Source organism: Panthera leo, chromosome A1 (assembly GCF_018350215.1).
Source record: "Panthera leo isolate Ple1 chromosome A1, P.leo_Ple1_pat1.1, whole genome shotgun sequence".
Taxonomy (NCBI): Eukaryota; Metazoa; Chordata; class Mammalia; order Carnivora; family Felidae; genus Panthera; species Panthera leo.
Genome location: NC_056679.1, coordinates 191,434,351 through 191,453,606, shown reverse-complemented (window position 1 = coordinate 191,453,606; position 19,256 = coordinate 191,434,351). Strand labels below are relative to the sequence as shown.

Genomic DNA, 19,256 nt, shown 5'->3' with positions numbered 1-19,256 from the left:
CGCGGCTCGCCCCAGCTCCCTCCCTCCAGCCCGGCCGGCCGGAGCGCGCACACCGGGGCTCCGGCACGTGGGCGCGCGGGAGGCGGCGGCCGCTGCTGCCGCTGCCGGAGCCCAAGCCCGAGCCCGAGCCCGAGCCCTAGCCGGCGAGATCGCCCTCCATGCTGCGGGCTCTGCGGTCGCCTTCCACTCAGCCTCTGGCCCAAGCCCAGCCCCGCGAGCCCTGCGAGCTGGTGAAACAGCGGAGGGGAGGAGGACTCGGGCAGGAGGAGGGGCGCGGCGGGCTGGGGCGAGCCGGGCTCTGAGCTAGGGGCGCCCGCAACCGGGAGGAGGCAGCCCGGCTCTCTCGCTCGCTCTGTGCTCCAGCCGCTGCTGGGGGTTCCAGGCGGTGCGATGCCGCTGTGCTCCTTCTAGGCGGCGGCCAGCGGAGGCTTCCTGCAGCCTCACGGCCCACGCCTGCCCCCATTCCACCGGCGAGTCCCTTGTCTATCCCAGAGGACGCGCTCGGCCGCTCGAGCCGAAGCGAGCGCGAAGTCCGAAGTCCACCCTCAGCGCCGCCAACTTCCCCGGGAGCCCCTCTCCCCACTGCAGCCTGCGCCAGCCCTGGGAGCGATGCGCCCCCAGCCGGGCGGCGCGCCCTCTGCCAACTCGCCACCCATGGGATCGACTGCCCTCGGCTGCCCCGCTTGGAGCGCGTAGCCTTCGCCGCGTGGCCCGGGAGACGAGCGAGACACCCAGGCGTTCCACGGATTCCACGCGCGTCAGTCTGTTGGGGTCCCCTGCGGGGGCAGCGTTCATACCCAGGGGTGAGTAGCCCGTTCGTGGCGGCGAACCTTTCCCCCCAGCTAGTTGCTTGCAGGGAAGGCAGGGAGACACCAGAAAGTTGAGCCCCTTTGCACCTATCCTGGGATTTGGCTGCGAAACGCAACATTGTTTCCCCCAATCCGATTGCCTTCGGGGTTTCCCCGAATGCCTTCATTTCTGAACCGAGGAAGGAGACCCCTTCCGGTTCCCTAGGAGCAAGGGGGCTCCCTAGAGCAGGCCACGGACTGTTCCCCCTCGATGTGCCATTTGGGGCTTTTCTGCCGCCCGCGCATTAAGCAGACACCCAGCTAAGCGCTTGGAGATCCGCTGCCGCCTGGGCGCGCTCGGAGATCACGGGCAACCCGGGCCCCTAGGGGAGGCTAAGCGCGCTTCATTAAAGAGTAGTGACTGATGGAATATTAAGGAAGTGTGTATGTGTGTGATTGGGAGCAGGAAAGATAGCCATAGGAGGAGGGCGCAAGTGAATTTTTCTGTTGCTGATGGATTGGGTACCTTGGAAGCCCTGCTCCTCAGTGCGGGTTTGAGGGCGCAAGATCTAGGGCGGCGGGACAGAGTCCAACAGGTGGCCTGCACGGGCTTCCTGTGGCCAGGCACGCGGGAAGGGAACCGCAACTGAACCGCATCCAGGGGCGCATCTGAACATGGGTAAGGAAATGCGCTCTGCTCTCAGGCCCGATTTGGGCTGAGTGTGTGAGGCATCCAAATGCCTCCTGTCGGAAAACAGCGGCCTCATTGTGTGCCTGACTGAGGTTTCAACTTGCAGGCAACTGAGGGGCCATTCAGCTGGGGCGACGCGGACTTGGCTGGTCCTCGGACGCGAGCCCCTGCCTTCTGCGGTCCCTGGTGGCGGGTATTCCTGCTCCCTTGGCTGGGCAGCGGGCCAAACCTCAGCATTTTGCCCCTCTATACTCCACCAAGGGGAGGGGGGAGTTGCGGGAGCATTAGGAGCCATGGCCTGAGTTTATTCTTCTTTACCGGCCTGGCCTCCTACACTTTCATCCTAAGACCCAGGGAGAGGGCTCAGGGTCGGGGAAAGCGCTGTACAGGTGATGGGCGCGGATTAGCGTGCGGACCCGTCGAGTTTGAGAGCTGCACCGGAAGAAACTAGGAACGAAGTTCTGCCCCTGCTGACGGAGATTCACATTGAGAGAGGCTGTGGTTCAGCCTTGAAAAAAGTTTCTTCTGAATTCACCATCCTCTGGTGTTTTCCAGTATGCAAAATACTCTGGGTCCTGATAGCAGCGGCACTCCAGAGGAACATCTTCTGGAGCCTGCTGTGCAACTTCTCTGTCCCTCAATTTGCCTAACTGCAGATCCGGAAAGTTACCCCTGCTCCTGGCAGGAGCTCTGGTATGTCTATAAAAGAGGTGCTTAGAGATGGGTTAGGGTTGGTAGATGGAGGGGCAGCTGAGGGGTTGTAGGGGGTTGTAGCGTGGTCTGGAGGCTACATGCAAAGCGGACACACAATTTTTATTTAGAGTTTGTGTTTTGAGGAGGTTAGTGGGCTCTGAGAAGACTGATAGAAATTTTAAGAGGCTGAAGCTTTCCCAACCACCCCCTTGGCACCCCCACTGCACTGCCTGCCCTCGTGTGTATCTTGGAAATGAAGTGATAGACAAACCAAACTGCAGAAGAACCCTCCACTGCTAGGCTTGGCCCTGTGACTTCCCGTGCGGGAGACACTCCAGGTACTAGAGCCGTCGGGCCCTCCTGTTTCTACTCCGTAGTTGCTGCTGCATCTTCCCGGCCCAGATTTCCTTTCTATTCCTTTGAAGGACCCTCCTCAGTGGGGGTCTCTGGCAGCAGATATCCAAGAACTTGTAAGTAGACCGAACCTCTTATAGAGGGCGCTGGCTGACTTAGCATGGGGCACAGGGTTGCCTGCCCAGAAGTGTGCCCCCTGGAGGCTCCTTGGTGAGAGGGGAGCCAAGAGCCAGGCATCAAGTGGAGGAAGGGGCAATGAGGTATTGTGTGTGATAGAAAGACAGGGAGAGGCCCACAGACAGAGGCACAACAGGAGGGGAATCAGAGAGAGACACACATATACCCCTGGGGCAAAACGAGAGAGAGAAAGAGGCAAAAGAGAGAAGGAAAACTGCAGGGTAGAGGGGGCAAACATAGGAGAGAGGAGTGGAAGGAAGGGAGAAAAAATAAATCTGAACAAAAGAGCCTGAGCACAGAAAGCATAAAGGGAAAGCAGTGGAAACAGGGGTGAAGTCAGTGGGGGAGGAAAGACAGGGTGGGAGAGCAGAGCAGAGGAAGGGGAAGGCAGAGGAAGTGGAGAGGCACTCACTGCTTGTATTTAATTTTTACAAACCATGCTGCCATTCTAAGGAAGTTGACATAATCCACATCCGTAAGTAGCCAGCCCTTGGCTAGTGTTTGTTTCTCTGGGGAGTTGTGAATTATGCACAAATTGGACACTTGCTTGGAACCCAGCTGCACTGGAGATGACAAGAATGTAAGAAGTTTAGATTCTTGGTAAATGCACAGATGCACAAGTTCATTTGCCTTCACTGTGTTGTTCCCCCCTCCCCCCACCCGGGTAAACACAGGACTGGAGAATTAGGGGGAGGATTTTTTTCATCAACTATATTTGCCAGTGATCCTCCAACTCCTGTGTAGCTCGTGAGAAAAACAGATTGCTGGACCCACCCTCTTGGGAGTCTGATCCAGTAGGGACAGGAATAGGCTTCTTTAATGACTGCCAGGTTGGTTCTACAGCACATCATCCCTGAACCACACTTTGATAAACATGGTATAGATTGTATAATGCCTTTCTCAAATTTGTTCCCACGTTTCCTCTTAAGAGGCGTGACTTAATGCCCTCCCTCCAATATCCCACCCTTTCCCAAAAAGCTCATTTCCTTTGAATTTCTCTTGATAAAAGGACAAGACCAAGGATTGTGCAGCCAGGGTTACCTTTACCTGAACCTCATTAATCACAGTAGCTCCAGGGGATAGCAGGAAGCTCTTCTGGCTGACCTTGGCAGGGGTATCCACAACTAACAGCTATTGAGCACTCAGCAGGGCACTGTCCTGGGCACTCTTCATGCACTGCCTATTTCACACAAAACTATTTAATCACAAAAAACTATGCCGTAAGTGCTGTTTTTTTTTTTATCAGTATTTAAAAAAAAATCTTTTTTAATGTTTGTTTATTTTTGAGACAGAAAGAGACAGAGCATGAGCAGAGGAGGAGTAGAGAGAGAGGGAGACACAGAATCTGAAGCAGCCTCCAGGCTCTGAGCTGTCAGCATGGGGCTATAACTCATAAGCTGTGAAATCATGACCTGAGCCGAAGTCGGGAGCTTAACCGACTGAGCCACCCAGGTGCCCCTATCATTGGCATTTTATACTTACAGTTGAGGAAACCGAGAGTTAGAAATTATATTACTTGTCCTGGAGAAATGATAGAAGTTGTCCGGCAACTGGAGAGCAGCAGTGCTGAAACGGGGACCAAGGTTCGGTACCTTGAGGGTCTAAGGTCCTAATTATGCTCCGTGGTGGCCCCTAACCCCTACACTATGTTCGAGACTGATGGAGCGAGAGATCCTTGGAGATCTTTCCCACGGACTCTCTCTCCCCCGCCTTATCAATTGAGGGAAAGGAGAAGTGGCTGAAAAAACAAAGAAGTGACTTCCCAGAGATCCCACACCCAGGAGGTACCAGAACTGGGACTAGCACCCTGATAGCTTGAGTCTCAGTCCAGCCTTTTCCCCATCAGACCAGTGCTCATTGCACCTGGCTGATCATCAAGGTCACATGAGCATCTCAATCGGAACTCAAGCTCTTGGAACCCAACAGAGGCTTACTGAATCCAAACCTTGGGGCAAAGAGCCCATTTCTTCGGTGCCCCAAGTCTGCATCTGCACATTACCATTTGCCCCAGTTATTCTGTAGCTCCTGGATTCTGACTTTCAAATGGCTTCAAGAGCTCTCCAAGTCCCTCCCCCTTCCAGCAAAGCGGACACACAAAAAGTAGTATCCTCTGTGTGTTCTGCAGCTCTTGCTAATGTTCCATGGGTAAGGAAACAAGCTGGTCAACCCAGAGGCAACTTTGAAAGCTCTTTGAGAGGTATAGCAATCACATTGATGTTTGTTACACTTGGTTTTTCTTGTGCCAAGTCGGAAACCATTTAAGGAAACATCAAATGCTCCTTCAATGCATCAGTGTCGGTATTTGTACTAATACTTGACACAAAATGACACCATGAGCCAGGCCAATGTGCTGCTGTGTCAAAAAGTGTCAAGCTCCGTCTCCCAATTTAGTGGATCTAGCTGTGGTGTAAGAAAAACCCCTTTCCTCCTCTTCATTATTACGCTTTTGACTGCCTCAGACTATGTCAGTGTCTCCTGCAGGTGAAAAGGAGCCATCACACACACTGTGTCTCTTTCTGGCCCACTTAAATTGTTTTCTCAGTGACCTCAACATCTTTTCCCTTCCATTTCATTGAAAAGTGGCCAAAGGGGCCAGACATCTTGTCCAGCAAACTGTTTTGTCATCTTTCCCTTTTCAGATCCAGATTTATCCTCTGGATCTGTTGCTTTTAACCCTGACTTCTTATTGAAGAATCCTAATGGAGACTCAGGTGGCTTTGATAAGCAATTGTCTGATAACATGTGTTTTAAATAATGGCAGGCAGGCGTTTGAATAGAACACAGACCAAGGAATATACAGGTAGTTACTGTGTCTTTAATACACTGGGAATATTTTGTCATTTCAGTGGTGAAAACCTACTTTTCTGGCATGGCTGGCAACGGAGAAGTAGAAGGTAGAAACGCCGTTAGTGGTTAAGACTGGGGCTTAGAATGCAGACAACTAGGGATTAAGGCTTGCCTCCAACTTGCTGGCTGTCGTGACCTCCATCGGCTTATAGAATTTCCCTAAGCCTCTGTCTCTTCCCCTGGACATTGAAGACAGTAACGGGATGCTCCTTCTGTGCATGCTGCTAGGACTTATCTTCGTCAGGGACTGAAGTGTTGAGCGCAGCATCTGGCATGTGGTAAGGACTCATCTATTAGGTGGTACTTGTTAAACATTTGTCCTGTGCCAGGCTCCATTTAACTGTGGATGAAACCGACAACACAGAGGTTAAGCAGCTTGCCCATGTCACCCAGATCCTGAGTAACAGACGGAGACTTGAAATCCAGATCTGTCCTTTTAAACTTCCCCGGAGTCTTACTGTTACATTGGTTTGAGTCCCTGTTGTTTTCTTACATGTTAAGAAATGATGCTGTGTATGCAACATATTCTGGTTTGTATTTTAATTAAATCCATTACATAGAACATGATGTAGAACAGTTCTAGGTGGGGATCTTTTGAATTGGGGGGGATAACTTTTAGGTAGTTACTTTACCTCCCCAAATTTTCTTGTGCTTTTCCAGGAATTGGTACGAGTTTCATGGATTAGTAAGAGTTCCCTGACTCCTCAACGGCTGGGTTACGAGTCTTTATAATGTGTTCCTCTACTTAAACTGTAGTGTATGTACATTTCTCTTTACTTTTCTCTATATGCTACTTAGTCTATGTATAGGCTTCTTGAGTTCAGGAATCTTGTCTTAATTGAAGTTGTATCTACAGGGGCCAGGACAGTACATGACATACAGAAAACTCACACAATACTTTTGAATGATCAATTGTAACTTCGAACTAATTCTTGGTGGCCCAGAAAAAGTGACCATTGTGTTTAAACTCTAAAAGACAAACATCCAACCACTGGAACTGCAAACCATAAAGTAGAATATGTTCCCAGAGGCAGCAGTTCTTCAGATAGAAGGAGTGTAATGGTATCAGAGTTGTTGATTAACTATGTTGGTAGCTCTGGGCAAGTTCCATTGTGATGTTGCTGAAGATATAATTAGAAGGGACATTCTGATATATAAGTTAACGTGATTTTATCTGTACAGTTAATTAGCTGCTCAGAAAAACACTTTTGTTTCTCAGCCCAAAAGTTTGAAAAATAGACTTCTGGGGTTAGAACCAAAGATAGAGATAATCTAGTTCTACCAGCTTGTAGGAGAGAAAACTGAGGCCCGGAGAAGGAAAGGACTTTTCTGAGGTTATCCAGCAAATAGGTGCTAGAGCCATCGTGAGCTCCAGAGGCTTCTGGTTGCTAGCTCAGGACTCTTAATGCACAGCTGAGAGTCGTTAACACATCTGTGGTAAGCTACTTGTTTGCTTCGAAGGCATTCTTGCAAGCCGTCTGCACAGACACAGCCTGGCCTCTGCAGAATTCCAAGATCAAGCCCATGCTGGAAAGGAGGAAAGCAAGATTGAGGTAGTGTGTAGCTAGGACAAACCCCAAGTTTCAGAGAAGTTTGCAGGAGAGCATGGTAGCAGGCCCTGTGTTGCCAAGGTCATATGGGCTTCTGGGATTCCCAGTCTGCTTTTCAAACAAGGAAATGAGGCTTGACAGGGATCTTCCTCTGATGTTCAAACATAATATTTCAGGGAGATTTAAGGATATGTGGAAGTGCATTGCCAAACCCCTGGCTGAGGGTTGCTGGCAAAATAGTGGTTCAGATAAGGCTCCTCTTTCTTCTTGACTGTTTTTTTTTTTTTTTTTTTTTTAAATGTGGGATGTAGTCACCTTAGGACCTCTGTGTCTCCCTCCAGGATGCTTTGGTGTCTGACTAAATGGACCAGCCTAAATACATCCACAGGCACAGAAGTGTGGGCAGTTACTCTGACATTGTTAACACACAGATCTTTATCACATGGTGTCAATATCATGGAGACAGTAAGACACAGATCATTGGTGCGATGTATTGTGGATGATCTTTTGGAAACATTATAATCAGTGCTGACAAGGCAGCAGAAATCTCTCAACATAGCACCTTCCCCGCATCCCAAAGTGTTTGCCCAAACCAACCAAAAGTAACAAAATTGTGATTATTCAAGGAGAGAAGGTCGTCGTTAAGAATTCTCTTTCCTCTCAACCGCAATCAGTCTGAGATGATTGGTGCTATTTATGATTTGGTCTTCAAGGACTGGGTGCAAGGGAGAGGCATCTTTCTTTGTATCCCTACCACCAGAATGAATTACTCTCTTCCCTACCTTGTCTGGATTCCTAAAGTCCCTCCATGAAGGAGTAATTCCTATGGTATTTGTCTTTCTCTGACTGATTTCATTTAGCATAGTACACTCTAGTTCCATCCACGTCATTGCAAATGGTACAATTTCACTACCATATGATTTTACTCATGTGGAATTTAGGAAACACAACAGATGAACATAGGGGAAGAGAAGGGAAGGAAAAATAAAATAACCTAGAGGGTGGTAAGCCATAAGAGACTATTAATTACAGAAGGCAAACTGATATTGCTGGAGGGAAGGTGGGTGGGAGATGTGCTAAATGGGTGATGGGCATTAAGGAGGGCACTTGTTGTGATGAGCATGGGGTGTTATATGAAAGTGATGAATCACTAGATTCTACTCCTGAAATGAATGCTACACTCTATGTTAACCAACTTGGATTTAAATACAATCTTGGAAGAAAAAAAAAGTAATTACTTTGGGATTCAAATAATTTGGAATATTTTGTGGTCCTCTATTAAAATGTAAAACTTTTTGAGCAGGATATCATTTAGTTACTTCATCCGTTTAGACCTACTATCTCATCCATATGTCTGACCCTACTGGAGGCATTTTGATAGCCATTAAGGATAAACTCGATCATCACTACCACCACCACCTGTTACTATGGCTTCTAATTCCACTATTACTCTTGCCATTTATTGAGGTCCTACTATGTACTGAGGTGGTCCTAAGTTCCTTCCAAGTTTTTTTTTTTTTTTTTTTTCTCATTTCATATGCCCAGTAGCCCAGTGTTGTAGTTACAGGTACGGGACTCGCGATGTTACCGTAGATTGACAGATATACCCCCAAATTGGGCAGGAGCTGCCTAGAATTGTAAGAAAGAAAGTAGTAGTCTGAGCAGGAAAATATTGGGGAGCAGCAATGCAAAAGGGCAGGAGGGAACGTGATCTCTTCCTATTCCCGGGCCTCACGGGGATCCCTATTCCCGTCTCCAAGTGGGATCTTCAGAGAAAGCTAAGGAAGCTGACACTTGAAAGGTTAATGTGCACCAAATCGTCACCACTGACAGTGTAGAACAGGGCTTTGAACCCAGGCTTTTCTTAGGTTCGAAGTTCACTAGGTCATACTGTCTCCAGTTGACTTAGAAAATTCCTAGCTTGAAAGGAGCTTAGAGAATATCTGTCTTGTCCTGTGGCTTTCAAATGACTATAATGTACATGAAGAAACATTTTACATCCTTATCTAGTATATAGCCACACACAACGGACACAGAGGTTTTTAAAAAAAAAAAATAACACTTACCTTGACTGTGTTTATTTTGTGGTATTTCCTGTTCTATTACTGTGCACATATCCACATACAGATATACTCACAAATATACACAAAACAAAAGTTTCAAAAAATGATACTTACCCTTAACATGGGTGATATACTCTGATGCTTACCATTCTATTCTAGTTAATTTTTTTAAAAAAAATTTGCTGTGACCCATAAAATTGATTTCACAACTAATGGTGTGAAACCCACTATCTGAAAACTGCTTACCTAATCAGCCACTATAGATTTTTAGAGGTGGAGAAAGTGAGGCCCGGGGAAGGATAACCATTTTCCCTGGTCCAAGGTACCATGACAAGCTAGTACAGAGCCAGTGTTAGACCTGGTCCCCCGGTGCCCACTCACACCTATGAGTAAAGGCATCTTTGATTGTGGGTGCTGGACCATAATTTAGCATCAGTCTGATAGTGGATTTTTGTCATTGATTGCTCATGATATCTGCCTTCTGACTTAGCCTTGACTCACTCCCTTCGTATAGAGACTTTTTGTGAGATTTGAGTGACAGTTGATCTGTGATGCATGAGTTTGGTGGTGGGTGTTTGTGGCTTAAAGGGTCTTTGGAGAGGCAGAGCTGGTGGTGGCTCCTCCGTGGACCTCCACAGACGTATTGATCATATGATTAAGGCTATGATACTGGAGGATGGAAGAAGCATTAATGCCACCTAAGAGGTCCTCTCTCCCTATACCCCTCTCTCTCTGGCCACTCCCCCTTCTCAACTCAGAGGCCATTACTCTTAGGTTTAAAGACATTAATACGAAGAGCTTATGAGAGCCTGGCTTTGCCGTTCTTGGTGTACAAAGAACTCTTTCTGGAAGCTCTGATGAGTCCTGGGATGGGGGGCAGACCTTTTAAAAAATGGTAAGTTTTAACTTAACACTGTGTGCAAATGGTAAAATGCTAACCTATACAAATTGGCAAAAAGGAAGCATTCTCCCATTTCTGATCCCAAGTCCTCAGTTCCCTCTTTCTTGGTACAACCATGATTCTAGTGTGTTCTGCATTTTCCCTACTACATCTGGGGACAATATGCACATGATTTTCCTCTTTCATGTGAATGACAGCCTAAAACAGACTTTGTTTTTTAAAATTTAAATGGTACATCTTGGTGAATGTTGACATACGTTTGTATTGAGCTGCCTTTTTATTTTTCTGAGCTGTATAATGGATGTGCTGGGATTTGTTTAGCTGTGGTCAACTGTAGTGATAAAGGGCCTAAAGTCTGGAGTGAACCTGCTTGTGTGTGCGTGTGGCGGGGGTGGGGGTGGGGTGGGGGTGGGGAGTGAAGCCAGGGAAGGCCCCAGTGAATTGAGCTGAATTTGCACATGTTTTTAAGAAACGATGAGGCACCTGGGTGGCTCAGTTGGTTAAGCATCCAACTCTTCATCTGGGTTGAGATTGTGATCTCATGAATTCTGAGATCAAGCCCTGCATTGGGCTCTGTGCTGACCGCATGGAGCCTGCTTGGGATTCTCTCTCTCTCTCTCTCTCTCTGTCTCTGTCTCTGTCTCTCTCTCTCTGCCTCTCCCCTGCTCTCTCTCTCTTAAAACAAAAGAAAAAGTTTTCACTATTGTATGAACTTTTTTAACACCATGAAACTATGGACAATTATTTGTTGAGGATATTGGCATCCTCTTGTTGAGGATTTGTCTCTGGGATCCTGGGAAGATAGCAGATAAAGACAGACAGTGCTTCTAGTCCTTGATGAATCTGTAAATGGCATTTACTTACTCAAAACAGGTGGAGAATGATAAACAATTGTGTGTTATTGAGACGTAAGCCAGATGTTATCTAGGAGTTATCTGCTAAAAGAACCTTCCAAGCAGAGGGAGAGTGAGTACACAAGCCCTGAGGAGGGATTGTGAGTTTCACAAAAGAGAACCTGCAAGGAAGCTAGTGGTACTTGAAGTAGAAACTATAGTAGTTCATCTCGGTTCCTAGGAAAGAGGTGCATTAGGCCAATGGATAGGTGTGCTGCACCAATAGAAATGTTCCAACTAGGGTTCTCTAGAAGGTTTGAAGAAGGCTCTACATGGCGATTTCTCAATTATAAGAAAATAGATTTTCCTATCTATGAATATATTAGAGTTCAGGAGTTTTCAGTGAAACTCTTGCCTATAGTTCTGGCGAGTTCGAAGGAAACAGCAAAGGACCCAGTAAATGTTCAGTGAAGGAACATACACTTGAATAAATGAATGAATCAGAAAGCAAACTCACTAGGTTGGCTAGTGTGAAAATAACGGGGCAGCTCCCTCCTAATGGGCGTGCAGAGAACTCAGTGAAATTTGTAAAACAGCCAGTTTTAAGGGAATTTCCATACCAGCCAAAGGAGGGAGGAATTTTTACTTTGTATTCAAAGTTGTGAGGTTTTTGTCAGCTTTAAGATCTGTTGTTTTGAATGAAATAGAATGAAATGAAATAGCCCAGAGTTAATACCAGCCAGTTCTTCTGTCCCCACCCTGCCTTAATGTGTTCCTTCCATGCTACCCCCACCAGCTCAAAAGACAGAGATAAAAGCAGACTGTATCAAAATGCTTGAAATGTGTTAATATATTTTTATTGAAGGACACACATTTTTAACAGCAAAAATATCTCAACTCTTAGCAAGATTTTTATTTTTATACATCCCAGGGAAGAGTGTTATGGAAATATATATATAGGACTACTTGATTTTGAGAAAATATTTATATTGGATGTTTACTGTGCATTTATTTCTGTTAAGAAAATAACATAGCCGTGAAAAACACTATCAGTCCGGTGGTTCCTTTTCAGATGCAAAATCCCTCAAACTGAAAACCCTTTTGTACTCAAATTGAACCTGCCAGCTTTAAAAGAGGGCAGTCGGGAGAATATGATAAACTGGCCCTTGCGTTCAATCTTAGCTCATCAAGGCTGCGCCAGAATTGACATTTTCGTACAGTATGGCTTGATGCTCTGATTACAAATTGAACCCGAGTAGCTAGACTCTTTGTAATTTTATTCACTAAGGGATTGTGCTTGTATCATTAGGTCTGTTTTGGTTGTTCCTCTTGGAGGAGGAAATAGATTTCTGCTTCCCATCACTTGTTTAAGAATGTGATAGAGAGGGAGATTCATACAGAAACAAATGCAATTTATTATGTGCAAAGTTAAGAGTTTCATTTTCCCTCAAGGCATTGGTGGTACCCTTTCCCCTCCCACCTCCTCCAGGAAGTTTTGCTGTGAACAGTTTAAATTGTAGTTTTAAGAAGGGGGCTGGGTATTTATATTTCTCATCATTGATTTTATTTGTGATAAATGGATGAATTATTTTGGAAAAGAGAAGATCTGTAATTGTGTCTCTTTTGTGCTTGTTTTCAAGAATTCTATTTTTAACTCAATTGTGTGAACTTTTCTTTTTTAACACATGAAATTACCAACAATTATTTTTTGGTCAAAGAACTTTTGTCCTTGAGGTCCTGAGAGAATAGAAGACAAGTAAAGACCATGCTTTCTGTCTTTGGAGAACTTAGAGATTGCATACACTTACCCAGAGCATATTGAGAACGATAAACTATTGTTTATAGTTAAGACTTAAACTGGATGCTTGTAGACAGTGAATTCTCTAGGATCCAAAGAAGGAAGTGATTAGGTAGGAGTGACATAATTGGATGGCATTTCTAATGTGTCATCAGAGAGCCACCATATAATGGATAGTGACCCGGATTATATCAACTGAACTCTTACAACAGTTTTATATGACCCGGATTATATCAACTGAACTCTTACAACAGTAAATTAAAAAGTTATTTTATGCTTTCACTTGGCAGACTGTCTCAAAGGGTCTAAGTATAAAATACCTAGATCATGGTTAAACCTAGGTTTAATGCACTGCTAGATTTGGAGTAAGGGAAATCCCTAACCCTCCAAATACCCAACCACCACCCCAAAGAAAACAAACACAAAGCTTGAGCAGAAATTCAAGTAGAACGTACTGAGCAAGGAACAAGTGAGGATGACGAGAATTGTTCTGAGGCAAATACCCATAAAGCTCTGTATCTGAGGATCAGCCTTGAGTAAGCCGGTTGGAAACAAGAAATGAGAACTTGACCCCTGCATGAAATCAGGACCAGAAGGGGACCAAATGGTCCTAGGTTGGTAGCCTCCTGCGGCTTTCAGCAAAAGCAACCGCAAATCCTCTCTAAGGAAAGCATGCCTTATTTGAGACTACAGGAATCCCACGGGTAAAGATAAAGAAGTGATCCGACAATCAAAGATGATAAAAATACACAAGAAAACCAGCCATTATCAGAGATATCATAAAACAAAGCAGAAAATACCCCCCCCTTTTTTAGTTATTGGAATTAGCACATGTAGAATATAAAATAAAGAGAGATGAATCCTCAAAGGAATAAAGGCAGTTATTTATTTATTTATTTCAAGAGAGACAGAGATAGAGAGCAAGCAAGGGAGGGGCAGAGAGAGAGGGAGACAGAGAATCCCAAGCACTGACAGCGTGGAACCCCACGTAGGCTCAATCCCATGAATCGTGAGATCATGACCTGAGCTGAAACCAAGAGATGCTTAACAGACTGAGCCACCCGGGGAACCCCTAAAGGCAGTTATTTAAAATGGTAGCCTGCAACAACAGACTAAATTTGTTATATGCTTAATCGGAGCCCCAGAAAAGGAACAAAATGGAGGAGAGACACATTTGAAGAGATAATGTCTGAGAATTTTCTAAAACCGATGGATGATGTCAATCCCCAGATACAGAAAGGACAAGCAAGGAAAATAAAGAATGAGTCCATACCAAGACATGTTGTGGTGAAATTGCAAAACATAGCGAAACGTAAACATACAAATGGTAGAAGGTTTTAGAAGCATCTAGAGAGCAAAGACAGGTCATCTACAAAGGAACCACAATCAACATGGACGGGAGGCTGTTCCTTGACAGCAGCGGAAGAGGAAGACCTGGAAGGGTCTCTTCAAACACCTGAGAGAAAATAAGCCGTCAAGCAAGACTTGTTACCCTTTTAATAATAAGAACAAAATAAACGACATTTCTAGACAAATAGAGCTTCACTATGGAAACTGTACAAAGGAAAAGCATCCTAGAAAGAAGGTATGATACAGAGAAGGTGGAATGGGAGGTAAAATAAATTGGTAAATTTTAAACAAGGTTAAATAATAGGCTGTTTTTCCTCACCTGTGTATTTTTTGAAGAAAATAAACAAAATACTAGACAATAGGAATGTGTGTCTAATCAACCACAGAATCAAACTCCCAGACAGCTTTATAATCTGCCTTCCATCTTCCTCTCTCCTGCCCCCCTCCCTCATGGATCCCATTAGCTGCTTACCAGTTTTATTAGACATTGCAAAAGAAACCATTGACTTTATAGTTCCTTTGTTTTATATTACTTCAAATATATGTAAAGTGAGGAGATCAGCCACAAACTGGAAAGTTGTTATTTTTTATTTTCTTGCAACACATGTAAATGATGAAGAAGTAGTGAATAGCATATGTAAAAAGCTACTACAAAAGAATAAGATAACCTAATGGCAAAATGGCCAAAGGACTTTAGTAGGAGGTACTCTGAAAAGGAAGGACATATGGTAAATTTTTTTTTACATTTATTTATTTTTTGAGAGACATAGAGACAGTGTACAAGTTGGGGAGGGGCAGAGAGGGAAGGAGACACAGACTCTGAAACCGGCTCCAGACTCTGGGCTACCAGCACAGAGCCCCATGCAGGGCTTGAACTCACAAACCATGAGATCATGACCTGAGCCGAAGTCGGACGCCCAACTGACTGAGCCACCCAGGCGCCCCAGGAAGGACATATGATAACAAATGTATGAAAAGTTGCAAAACCTCATTAGTAACTGGGGGAATGAAAAATGAGACATCAATAAAATGTTGTTTATGCTTGCTTGATTAGAACAGATAAAGATGCCTTAACATATGAAGCCTTGGGGAGGACTTTAATACATTGCTTTGAGTGTATCATCGGCCATCATTTAGAAATGTGGCATTTTCTTGTGAAGTTAGACATTGGTGTCCTCTCTGACCCAGCGGTTCTGCTACTCTGTGTATGTTTTCTAGATATTCTTGCTTATGTGCTGCAGTTAACACATACCAGAATATTCATGCAAGCATTATTTATAATAGTAAAAAAATGGAAATAACCAAACTGCCCATCATTAGGAGGGTGAATAAATAAGTTGTAGAATATTTACGCAGTGGATGACATGGCAGAGAAAACACGTGAGTTGTGACTACATACGCTAACCTAGAGATGAGTAGTGAGATCAAAACATTGAATAATAATTACATTATTTATGGGGTGCCTGCGTGGCTCAGTTGGTTGAGCATCCAGCTCTTGATTTCAGCTCAGGTCATGATCCCAGGGTCATGGGATCGAGTCCATCGTTGGGCTCTGAGCCGAGCATGAAGCCTGCTTGGGATTCTCTCTCTCTCCCTCTGCCCCTCCCCTGCTCATGCATGTGTGCACACTCTCTTTCAAAAATAAAAAAAGAAATACATTATTTATGGTATGATATTTATAATAACATTTTTGCATTTTGCTCGAGAATAAGCACCCCTGAATTGCTTATATGTGTATAATATATTTGAGAGGAAGGAAAATAAATGAAGTTCAAAGTCGTGTATGATCGCGGTCTTCTTGAGGGAGAGGCAGGGAATGCATTAGGAGAGGTGCATGGCCAGTGGGGTCCAGAGATTACCTGGCTTTGAGAAGCAGAGGGTTTAGGTAGTTGGCTACCCTTTATCTGAGAAAGTGTGGTTATTGGAGTTGATTGATGTTGGGAAGGGGAGACTCTCACTGATTAGCTGGCTTTTAAATTTTGCTTGCTTAATTTGTATGAGTTTCAAACCAGTTCCTTCTAATGACGGATGCAGAATAGTCAGTCTTTTCCTTCCTTTTATTCTCACTTGTGAAGTCTGAATCTTTCCATTTTGAAGGTGTTGTGGTTAACTACTAGCTTGAGTTACCAGGTACGAAATGGCGGAGCTGGGATTTGAACCTCCGTATTCTGGCTTCACAGTCTACCATAACATAAGGTAGTTATATCTAAATTATAGCACTTATCATATTCTGTGTTACAAGCTTATAACAAGATTATTCTTATCCAAAGTCTTAGAGTTTTTCCCTAGCTTAGTGTTGCTACTCTCCACTTCTCTATCTCGGTAAAATGGCTCCAGTTAGGCAAATCAAAAACCCAGGCTTCTCCCGGACATTTCTCAGAATTTCTCCCTACCTCTAATTAACTAGAGTCTTAACATTCCTAAACACTGTACAACCTGACCATTTATTGCTGTGGTAAAGAAAAGGCAAATCTGATCCTGTCACTTTTGGCTACCTTAACATTATTCTGTTTTTTTTATTTTGTCTTCGGGTAAGAATCAAATCCTTCCCCTACTTCTCCATCTTGTCTCACACCTGTCTCTCCCCCTCACTGGTTGTGCTGGCCTTTGTTTTTTTTTTTTTTTTTTTTTTCCAACCTCTTGTTCTTTCTGAGGATAGGGCCTTTCTATGTGCTGTTTGATTTAAAGTTTGAACCCTTGACTATTACCAGCTACCGTCCCTGGGTATGGTAGTTCACAGATCCCCAGGTCATGGCTCTTAAATTCTTAAAGATTTTAGATCCTGGTTGGCTCACTGTCTTTCCTCAAAACACCTCCGGTTATAGTTCTTGATGATTGCAGTTTCTACGCAGAAAATTCTACTCTGTAGCTCACTTCCTTCTAGTAGCTTCACTCCAGTGATTCTCTGACAATCCCCATCTCTAATCAGATATAAGAAAATGGAGAGTTTTGTAATGATCCAGTGCATGTGATGTATGCAGCAATTAGCATGAGTCATTCAGGAGTGGTGTTATTTTCTCGGTGTCAAGTTTGTTTGAAATTTCTGGAAATTGTCACAGTGTTCTGCCTGCCTTTCTCCATGTATATTAGTCTAACTTAAAAAAAAAAAAAAAGTCAAGTTGTTAAGCTCCTGTAGGCAAAGTGGTATAAAGCAGATACAAAATACATTAATAAACTTTGTTCAACTTAAAGATGTGAAACACACACACACACACACACAATTTACTGCAGGATTTTTATTGTTTTCATCAGGCCTTCTAGTAATTTCATCTAGGTCCTTTCACATCATAGGTATTTCAGATATTTATCAAATCTGTTTTTATTTTAAGAAAATATCTAAAGCCATATCATTCTGTTCCTGAAATGAATAAGGAAGCCATCTGTGTGTTTGGTGATAGTATCTTACATTGATAAGCGCTGTGGTGTTGCTTGGGGAAATGATTTCATATCATTCTTAACTGCAATCCTATGAGATGGTGGGGAAACGCATCGTACCCCTATTAGAAAAACACAGACTGGAGGACTCCAGCAGCCTGTCCAGGGACACAAACTCAGTCAATTTGGACAACATATGGACCTTCTGGTTCAAAATCCAGAGTTCTTCCCATTTGGATTACAGAATCGTGCTGGGTCAAGAAGATCCAGAGATCATTTAATTTAGGAGTCCCAAGGAGATATGAAAGCAAATGGCATCAGCCACAGAGTATGATAAAGACCATCAAAATCAGACTCCAGCTGATTGTCACGGTCTGGCTATGAGTATTGCCTCATCTTCTGATTTTCAAAGGAAGCTGGAAGTATGGAGTTTTACTTATATGTTTTAAATTTAAATATGTTTACACAACTCATCTTAGGAGGAAAATAGCATGGAGGGCCAAACTGAACATAATCTGATCTGTCTGTGGGGGTGTTTGGTTGAAACCTGTGATCTAAAATTATATTGTGGGTGGGAGGTATTCGTTCTACAACAGTCTTAGCATGTGGTAGTTTGGCCTTTGCTCAGATATTTCTAGTGATGTAGAATTTTCTAGAACTTAATGTGCTTGGTTCCATTCTTGGTCACCTCACTGTTCTTAGGTTACTTATCCAGAGCTCCTTCCTCCTGCTTATAGCCTGTGTTCAGCTATTCATGATTCCACAGGGAATCCTTTCAGACATTTTGAGAGAGTGCCCTTTTTTCCTCAATTCTTCCCTACCCCAACCAGGCTTCATAAGTTGTACATTCATAGCCTTTAAACTATTCATCCTAAGATATGGTGTTTAGAGCCTTTATAATCCCAGCTACCTTCTTCTGAATGTTCTCTAAATTAAATGTTCTCCCAATGTTAAATTTCACCTGATCAGAGTAGCCCAAAGTGTTCCAAAATAATATCTCTTACCCAATAGATAAAAATTAAGTTTTGATTCACTGTAACATCACTCAGACCCACATAGATTTCTGACATATTTTTGAGGTTATGTTGGGAACAATACGACCAAAAATGTGGTCTATGTCATAATATTAAATTCATTCTTCCAAGTAACCCTACATGATAAAGGTCAAGAGGCATATGTGATCATCCACTGAGAAAGTCTTGCCATACTTCCTGAGCCCTCATGAGCAGAGAAAATAAACCGTTCTAAAGAAGGGCCCTACATTAAAAGGTTCAGAAGTTCTAGACATGACTTGTGATAGAACTGGTCCCCACAAGGGCCAGGGTGTCTGGGGCTTGCTGCAGATACTGGAATCTGGAGTCGAGAGTCAGGAACTTTGGGGATGTTTTAATGACATGCTTATGAGTGATTCTCCCAGATAACGTTGTAAGGCCAACTAGTTCATAATGGGAGCCATAGTTTATTAGACACCCGCTCTGTGCCAAACACTGTAACAGAAGACAGATTAATGTGATAGTGCCTGTAATTAATGATTCAACTAGGTGATAGATGCTATTATCATTATTATTAATATCCCTAATATGTTCACTATGTTATTTAGTCATTATTCTTTAAGCAATAATTATTATCGCCATTTGATAGAGAAGGAAACTGACTTAAGTGAAGTTCGGGGATCACCTAGCTTGCAAGCCTCACAGCTGGGGGGTCTTAAACTCTGCCCCACATGTTCCTCCTTCCCCCTCAATGCTGCCTTCTCCCTTGCAGCCTAAGATGGGCTTGGATCCATGTGTAACCCTCCGTTCCTTCTGAGTAATTATCCAATTATTTCTCTGTGTG

General features: G+C 44.1%; 1 protein-coding gene across 1 annotated transcript in view; it reads left to right on the top strand.

Moving 5' to 3' along the window:
* Window positions 1-743: 743 nt before the first annotated feature.
* Window positions 744-19,256, top strand: part of SGCD (sarcoglycan delta) — a 938,027-nt gene continuing 919,514 nt past the window's right edge. The window contains exon 1 of the mRNA XM_042948464.1: window positions 744-803. The gene's annotated coding sequence lies outside the window, so the exon portion shown is untranslated. The remainder of the gene's footprint in view (window positions 804-19,256) is intronic.